The sequence below is a fragment of the Arachis ipaensis genome, chromosome B04 (genome assembly GCF_000816755.2).
Source record: "Arachis ipaensis cultivar K30076 chromosome B04, Araip1.1, whole genome shotgun sequence".
Taxonomy (NCBI): domain Eukaryota; kingdom Viridiplantae; phylum Streptophyta; class Magnoliopsida; order Fabales; family Fabaceae; genus Arachis; species Arachis ipaensis.
In genome coordinates this window covers 129,207,542-129,217,190 of record NC_029788.2, presented here as the reverse complement: position 1 = coordinate 129,217,190, position 9,649 = coordinate 129,207,542, and the positions used below count along the sequence as shown (strand labels likewise).

Genomic DNA, 9,649 nt, shown 5'->3' with positions numbered 1-9,649 from the left:
GATATTTACCGGTGCATGTGACTGTCGGTGACCACTACCGCTGATTGTATTAGTATGTGATGCCAAGCTAGCTATTGATAAATTTAATCCTCGACAAACAAAAATTTCCCTTTTAGCTAAACAATTTTTTATAAGAAATAAATAAATTCAGTAAAATAGAAAATATTTATTAAAAAAAAGTATAATAACGAAAATGAAGAGTAATTTTAAGAACTGACGCAAAATTGACCTTATCAATTTAAGGATAACAAAATCACTCTCTACATATGAAAATAATGCAATTAAAGACAATGCAATTTTGCAAATATAACCCAAAGAAGCCCTCAACTTCTTTCCAAAAGTTTTTCTGCATGTGACGCGTAACGTCAAATAAGGAGTTAGGGAGTAGGGACCACAGGAAGATATTCCTTCACATGGGAAATCTGGCCCCTTAAAAGAATTTATATTAAAAGTATTAAGTAATAAGACTATTTTCATCATCATATTTAGTTTTGAAGGTATATATGCTTTTATTTTCGGATATTATTATGACTAACATTTATTGAGGAATTGAGAAAAGAGGGTTTGGAGAGGATGAAATAAAAGGAGAGAAGCAGATCAAATATGGGATAATGTTCATGTTATTGATAAGTGAGCTAGAGTGTAAAATACTAAAATCCCAAAACTTTTTTTGAAAAATAAAAGAGTTCAACACAGCAAGGTGGAGCATATAGGAACAAACATAACTGAAAGCCTTACAACTCCCCAAAATTCTAATCAAAATATCCAACATTCTCACGTCATATTCGGCATAGCCATCAACAACCTTAGGGGTGCTTACCTCTCCACTCGTCACAACTCAAGGCAGTCATTGTGATGATCTCTTCTACGCCTTTACTTTCATTCTGAAAGAGTCTTCGATTTCGCTCCAGCCAAATGTTCCAAATGATCGTGCAGAAACACCTCAGACACTGCTTTCTGTCTTCCTTCCTTCGCGGCTCATTTGTCCAACTCAGAAAATGGTCCTTCAATAGCTCCGGGAAAACCCATGGCCGGCTAGACGCAGATATCCATGCACTCCACACCTGCCAAGCAAAGTCACAACCAAGGAACAAGTGGTGGATCAGCTCATCCTCCTTATTACACAAGACACAACGCTTATCGTCCTGACTAATAACCCTGAGCCGGCTTAGCCGTTCCTTTGTATTCACCCTGCCTACCAAGACAAACCAAACAAACAGCTCCACTCTTGGTGGGGCTAACCCTTTCCATATGGTCTTCGTGAAACTGTAACTGGTAACACCTTCTGATAGCATTCCTTCTTGTATTACCTGCACAATGAAGTTAGTTGAAAAAAATCCAGATCTATCATACTTCCACACGATTCTATCATCTCTATTATTCGCTAACCTCACAGGTCTCAAAGCCTCATGTAACTGGCTCAAAAGTTCTAACTCCCACTGGAAAAGCTCACGCCTCCATTGGAGGTTCCAGACCCAATCTAACCCATCCCAAAACCCACATTCCCTAATAGTCGACCCACATTGGTTTGAAACAGAGAAGAGCCTGGCGAACTGGTCTTTCAAGGAACCACAGTGCAACCAGACATCCTCCCAAAACCAAGTCCTTCTGCCGTCACTAACCTCCATAGCCAGACCTGTAATCACCTTATCCCTCAGATGTTGCTCCTTGAAATCTATATGGCATATATCCTTCCAAGGTCCCCCTCTCGCAGGCAAGACTTGAGTGCACATTAACTCATTCGGCCTCAAGTTATTGCACGAACAAACCACCTTCTTCCACAATGGGCACTCTTCCTTCGCAAAGCGCCACCACCACTTAAACAATAGTGCGGTGTTCCAAACCATAGCATCTCTAACTCCCAGCCCACCGAATTTTTTAGGGGCTTGCACCAACTCCCATTTCACCAACGCCATGCCCTGTCTCCCGTCCTCCTTACTCCATAGGAACCTTCTTTGTATCGAAATCAGCTTCTCTGCAACCGCCTTTGGCATCTTGTATAGGCTCAAGTAATATACTGGCAGACTATTCAAGACAAATTTTATAAGCACCAGCTTCCCCGCTTTGTTTAGCATCTTGGCTTTCCAGAGGCTTAGTTTCTCCTCCACCTTATCAATGATAGGCTTCCAGGTCTTAACTAACCTTGGATTAGCTCCTAAGGGGACTCCAAGGTATTTAACAGGAAGGGTACCTTTCTTGCAACCCCTAAACGACACATACGCTGTACCTACTGCTCTTCACAATTGAGTGGAATCAAGCTGGACTTATCGAAGTTGATACTGAGTCCTGACATTAGCTCAAACCAGCGCAACAGCCGCTTGTAATTCTGCATAGTCTCATCATCTGGTGGGAAAAATAGGATAGTGTCGTCAACAAATTGGAGGTGTGAGAGTTCCACCCTGTCCCGACCAACCACCAAAGGAGAGATACGGCCATTCCTGACTGCCTCACCAATCATTCTATGCAGAACATCCGCAACCAGCACAAACAAGAATGGAGAGAGTGGGTCCCCTTGTCTCAAGCCTCTTTCCATTTTAAATGGTTTAGATGGTGACCCATTAATCAAGACTGACATCGAAGCTGTGGTCACACACTCCATAACCCATTTCCTCCACCTGCGCCCAAACCCCATCTTCTCCAGAACAATATCCACAAAGCGCCACTTGACTCTGTCATAAGCCTTTTGGAAATCTAACTTGATTATGGCTGCCTTTCCCTTTGTCCTTTTAATCCAGTGCACCGTTTCGCATGCTATGAGGGCCCCATCATGGATTCTTCTACCTTGCACAAAAGCACTCTGTGTCTCTCCTACTAGCCCAGGCATCACTACTCTCATCTTCCTAACAAGTACCTTCGAAATAACCTTATACACGCACCCAACCATACTAATAGGCCTGAGGTCTTTCATCTCCTTCGCACCAGTGAACTTCGAAGCCAGCGCCACCCACGTAATATTGGAATCTGCGAAAAACCCCGTAACAGCTCCCGTGAACTCCGTGCCAATCTCATCCCAGCATCGCTTAATGAAGTTCATGTTGAACCCATCACATCCTGGTGCCTTCGAAGACTCACAATCTCACACTGTCTGTCTAATTTCCTCAGTTGATGGCATCACCTCCAAAGATGCCGATTCTTCCTCAGCTATCCTTCCCACCAGACCATCTCTGAACCGCAACAAAGGAGAGCTCTCCTGACGATACAGGTCTTTATAAAACTCTCTAATAGCAACTTTAATTCTAGCTTGGTTTCTTATCAGTCTGCCATTGACTACCAGATTATCAATCCGGTTATTCCTTCTTCATGTCGACGCTAGGCTATGGAAGTACCTTGTATTTCTGTCCATGTCCTTAGCATGCTGAGATCGAGACATTTTCTTCCAGTGAATTTCTTTTCTCACATACCATCGCTCGCAGCAGGTAACTGGTGCCTTCCTTCTAGCCTCCATAGTAGCATCATACACTCCAGAATTTACCATATCATCGACCTTCTTGATCTCTTCTTCAAACTTCAAAATCTTACTGTTCATGTCACCAAAAGTGTGCTTGTGCCATCTTCTCAACGGCCCCGTTAGCGCCTTTAACTTATCTGTGAACTGCAACTCCCCTAAGCCCCGCCATTCCTCCTTAACCATACGAAGGAAACCGTCATGTGTGAACCACGCATCAAGGCTCCTAAAGGGCCTAGGACCTCCTTTCATCCTCTGCTCCTCCACAATAATAAGGCAGTGGTCTGACAAGCCTCTTGGTCCTCCTCGTAGTCGAGTATCAGGAAACTCTTCTAACCATTCCACACTTACCAAAGCCCTATCAAGGCGACTGCATGAACCACCTTGAAACCAAGTGAACTTGCGATCTGTAAGTGGCAAGTCCACTAATTGCATATCCTGAATCCAATTCTTAAACTCTTCTGCAGATACAGGCAAATTAATAGTACCTTTTTGTTCTTCTGCATGCACTATCTCATTAAAATCTCCCATAAAGCAGCAGGGAACCTGACACAGACCAGTAATGTAACTCAACTCCTCCCATACTCGGCTCTTCTCTTCTCTACTATGGGCACCATAAATCAAGAAAAAAGCACAGTTGAAGCTATTCTTTAGCAAAACACCTTCAATACATAGCTATCGTTCCCCTTTATAGCAGTTATTCATATTAAAAAACGTGTCATCCCAAATCATCAACAATCCCCCAGATGCACCGTCCGACCCTACATATTCCCATCCTGTCCCAGTAAATCCCCAGATCCTACTAACATCAAATCTTGTCACAACCTGTCTCTTAGTCTCAATCAAGCCTATCATGTTCAAGTTAAATTTATTTTTCAAGTCCTTCACCATTCTCATCTTTCCTTCACCCATCAACCCCCTAACATTCCAAGAACAGAAAGTCATTTTGAGCTATATTTACACACCTGGTTTTTATTTTTTGGTCTGCATCGCCGCAGCTTCGCCTTTTGTTTCGCCAATTCCCTCTTTTGTGCTATTTCTTCATTTTGAGCTTGAAGAATAGCCATTATGTCGTCTTCCTCACTGCACAGTATAGCCCCTGATTCCAAAGCCAGCTCTAAGGTTTTTTTATTTTCCAAAATTTGCTCCTCCAAGCACTGGTCACGTGTACCCCCCTGTTCAGACTGGTCACTGTGTGCACCCCCTAACCCAACATCCCCATCAGCCCTGCTCCCCTCTCCCTCTTCCACAGCAGCCTGCCCATTTCCGACGTCTCCACCATCTTCGTCTCCCATCGTTTCTGACACAGCTGCAGCGTGCTCCAGGTTATCCGTCGCTGCGCCTGGAGGTCCGTCTTCCTCCTCGTCAAAACCTGTCCCACCAGCGCGCCTCACATTAGCTCGTCTGCCAGTTCGGGATCGGGCCTCATCGTCGCGGACCCTCCGGCTACCCAGATCGGTGCTCGCCCGTCTCCCTCCGTTCTCAACCCCATGGTAGGTGCCTCCCTCCCCTTCATGGCAACGCCCGCTGGTTTCGAACGTTTCCTGCTGCGCAGCCAGGATCGCCAGTGTCTTGGTGGGTTGCGGTGAGCGCTTTTCTCGACCCGGGTCCATTCCAGCTGCTGGTTGGGGAAGGCCCAGCCTAATAGTGCATCCTTCGAGCCCCCTTTCATTGTTCCTGGGCCAAGACTTAGTGTAGCCCCGTTTTTTCTTTTTTTTTCATACGTAACTATCTGTTTCAGCCCACTACGCAAAGGAGGAGGGTCACAAGTAACCGTGCGATCTGATTCTCCATCATAACTTGAATCATCCTCATGCTCAAAATCCAGGAAGCCTTGATTGATGCCATCAATGATTTTATTCGTTACTCTTTTTACGCATATTTGATTTGTACTGCCGTTATTCCATTCATTTAAAAAATCTTCAGAAATTACCAACCCACCCCCGTCATCTTCCTCTCCTCGGCTCACCACCATCAACGCAGCTTCATCTTGGGCGGTACCTTTTGATGAATACATACGCTTCGCCTGCCACGTAACTCCCTCTGTACTCGTACTTGCTTTGTTCCGGTTCAATATCACATCCATTGTGGGTTCACTGTCCATAAAGCCATCCCTATCCTGCAGCCCACTCAGTCCATGCCCACTCTCCTTTACCAGAATGTCGTATCTCTCGGTTCCAACAGCGACACTGATTCGCTCCTAGATCACTTTCATGTCACCCGTATCAACCAGTACACGGCCTACAGTGAAATCGCTGCATAACTCTGTCGCTTTCGCACACCCGACTACTGCTCCCCAACGACTTCCTATCAAATTAAAAGTGCCAACTGACCATGCATGCAAGGGGACACTGTAGCATTCTAACCACACCCTTCTGGTATCACTACTCTCCGATTCATTCCACCTCCTCACCTTGTGAAAAGTTTGCAAAAGATCATTCAACTTAAACGTATAAGTTTCGTCAGCATTCGGGACACTATCAAAGGTCAAAAGAGCTTTAAAAGCTCCCATTTCCCGCACTTGGGTAACAGAAGGTAGTTTCCTTGCTATTGTATTCCTCAAGGAATTAAAATCAATCGGCCTCGTTGTAATCCCTACAAGGCTTCGCTGTAACCATTCCATATTATCTTGCACCACTGCAACTTCCAGTACCTTATTCCCATCAATCCCATGCCCGGTTTTTATAGTTTCCTTCATCCTTCCCTCCGTCCCAATGAGCAAGGATTCATCATCGTATCTTACCCCTTGTGTCCGCTTTGCTGATGGGTCTAGTGCGTGATCTTCCCGTCGTCCCTTCTCTACTTTCGTTGGTCCCGAGGTTCTTCTGTACTTTGCCTCTCCTACAAAAAGGATCTTGTTTCTCAGCCTCAGGCGATTCATTTCTGCTATAGATTTCGATGCCCCTCCTTTCGTCGTGTAACGGATGAAAGCAAACATATAGATGTCTCTGTTTTTCCATTTTCTCGACAGGTATATATCAATGATGCGCCCAGTCCAGTTGAACAAGTGGAATAATTCTCTTCTCGATATATCTTCCGGGAGATTGTCCATAAAAATGGAGAAAGACTCAGATTCTAGCCGTCGATACTCTTCCCTGTTCCAAACCCTAGGATCCTTGTCCTGTTCTCTAGTTCTACCTCTCAGCGTGTTTCCCACCCACACACTCGCTCGCTCTCCCTCTCTCTCTCTCTCTGTCACTCATATTAAGTTCCTAAGAGATAATAACTATACTAGGTGACATGAAATTCTTCCCTTGTGTTTAGTAAGGATAGCTTATTTTTGTTATGGATAATCAGAGTTAGGCACACCTCTAGCATATTACTAAAATCCCAAAACTATTTCTAATGGAGCTAATGATATAATGATCAGAACCTGATACTATCCTCTTCCCATTACAGTATTCTTTTGTTTTAAGTTTTAACAAATATATTATATATATATAATTTTACGATTAAAATGTGCCATATGTCATTTTCTCATTGCAATTAGAATCAATTTTTTTCTCTAAAATTAAGAAATTCTCCTCTCCTCCTTACTAATTTTACAACTAAAATATGACACATGTCACTGCTTCATTGCAATTAAAATCCAATCTTTCTCTCTAAAATTAAAAAGTTCTCCCCTCATCCCTCTTCTTTTCTCTATTTCTCTCATTTTTTTAACGAGTTAATAGTCAATTTCATCCCTGAAAGATATCTCAATTTCCATTTTCGTCCTCGAAAGTCAAAATGAATCAAAATCGTCCTCCAAAGATACCTTACCTGATCACGTTCGTCCTTCCGTCATCTCCCTAGCTGAGTTGGCAAACGTCCGTTGACGTGGGCCGTTAACTGCCAAGGTGGCAGAGAACAAAAACGACGTCGTTTCGGTAGAAAGCGCTCTTAGGGTTGAAACGTCGCCGTTTTGTCTTCAAAGGAGGGATTCAAACGTTGCAATGCGTTACCCCCGTGTCATATCAACCATCGCTCTGTCTTTCACCATGGCAGCACTTTCACCTTCACCTTCTCCTTCTTCTCCTTCAACATGCCCCCATCGACTTTAGCTATGTTAAGAGAGTTCCATGGAACCCTTCAGCATGTGAAAATTTCCACTCTTTATCATCAAACTTGAGCAACTGTTGCACCTCGCTCTTATCTCTAATCGGAATAGGGTTCGCGCAGTACCTTAAAGCAACTACAAATTTCAACCTCCCAAACCTTGAAACATCAACCTCATGCGTCCATGATTTCCAGTCTCAGCTCAATTTCTTGTCTCTCCAAAATAACCTCGTTGACTTGTGCTTTGACCCTCACTAGTTCGTCATGTCCCGAAACGTCTGCGCAGGAATTGAAACCCTAACTAAAAGATTGGGACAAGAAGCTTGATCAAATGACGCATCTTGATACTAGTTGCAAACGAGACCTCACTGATCATTCGCTATGTGATGTGTGTCTTACTGCGGGTTTCAGGTGCAACATAAACTTGTCTCCATTGATGGTAATGCTTCTCACTCTGAAAATTGTTTCAAATTTACTATTCTATATGCTGCTACGTTTGTGAATCAGCATGGGCCTGAAAGCAATGGTGCCATGAGTTGCATCTTTGGTATGTCATTTTACCCATAGGGTGGTGGTTCTAGTGGGAAAAGTCACCAGGGTTTGGTTTTTGGGTTAACCGGTGCTGGTGTTGCTTTGTTACTACTTATGTCTTGTTTGTTAGGGGTTTATGTTTGGTATGATAGGAAGGTTAGGAGAAAGAAGTTTAATGATGATGAATTTGATTTTGATCTTGAGGAAAAAGGGTCTAAGCGTAGGTTGAGGCCAAATATGGGGTCTATTTGGTTTAAGATTGATGAGCTTGAGAAGGCTACTGATAATTTCTCAACCAAGAATTTCATTGGCAGCGGTGGATTTGGGCTTGTTTTCAAGGGGGTTTTGTCCGATGGTTTGGTCATGGCGGTTAAGAGGATCTTGGAATCTAATTTTCAAGGGGATGTGGAGTTTTGTAATGAGGTGGAGATTATTAGCAACTTCAAGCACTGGAATCTGGTGCCTCTTCGAGGCTGTTGTGTAGTGGATGATGATGATGAAAAATTTAATGACAGGGGAAGCCAGGGGTTTTTGGTTTATGATTACATGCCAAATGGAAACCTTGAAGACCATCTGTTTCTGGTGAGTGAGCAGCAAAAGTTGAAGAAATCGCTGACTTGGCCTCAATGGAAGAGCATAATCTTGGATGTGGCAAAGGGGCTGGCTTATCTGTTGTGCGATGCATGTGTTCACGGCGATGCATTTATTGTTCAAATTGGGATTAGGGTTTATCCACTCCAGGGACTAATTTGACGTCTTAAACAAGAGTTATCTTGTCATCAACAACATGCTACAGCCTGGCGTTTACCACCTTGGCAGTTAACGGTCCACGTCAGCGGACGTCATGCCAACTCAGCTAGGGAGATGACGGAAGGACGAACGTGATCAGGTAAGATATCTTTGGATGACGATTTTGATTAATTTTGACTTTTGGGGACGAAAATGGAGATCGAGGTATCTTTCAGGGACGAAAATTGACTATTAACTCTTTCTTCAACCATTCTATCTATTTTATATATCATTATCAATATTAATGACTAATTACTAATTTGACAATCAAAATGTGCAACATGACATTCTTTAATTGCATTAAAATTAAAATATTAAAATTGAAATTAAAATATACCTATATTATGTATCATATATTACTATCTAATTTAATTATTAATCAAATGTATCACATGACACTCTCTTATTAAAATTGAGATAATTTTTTTTTTCAAAATTAATAAATTCTCTTCCTAAATTCTCTTATCTATCTCTCTCTATTTTTCTATTTCTCTCTACCATTTTTACTCTATATATAATTTATATTTTATATTAATAATTTGACAAATCAAAATATGTTATTCGATATTTTTTTACAATTAAAATAATTTTTTTCTTCCAAAATTAACAAACTCTCACTCTCACTCTCATTTTTCATCTTTATCTTTCTTTCTCTTTTCTCCTATTCTCTATTTTTTCTATCTGTCTGTTCTATAAAAAATAAAATTAACAAAATAATATAATTCAAATAAAAAATATTATTATTATATACATATTTTTTAGTTTTTTTATTTATTTTTAAATTTTCACTGTTTATCTTTCTAATCTATATTTTTATTTTTCTTCTTTTAAATATTTATTACATAT

At 41.9% G+C, this 9,649-nt stretch overlaps 1 pseudogene; it reads left to right on the top strand.

Annotated features, from left to right (window-relative positions):
• On the top strand, positions 5,259-8,767 carry LOC107637340 (annotated as a pseudogene).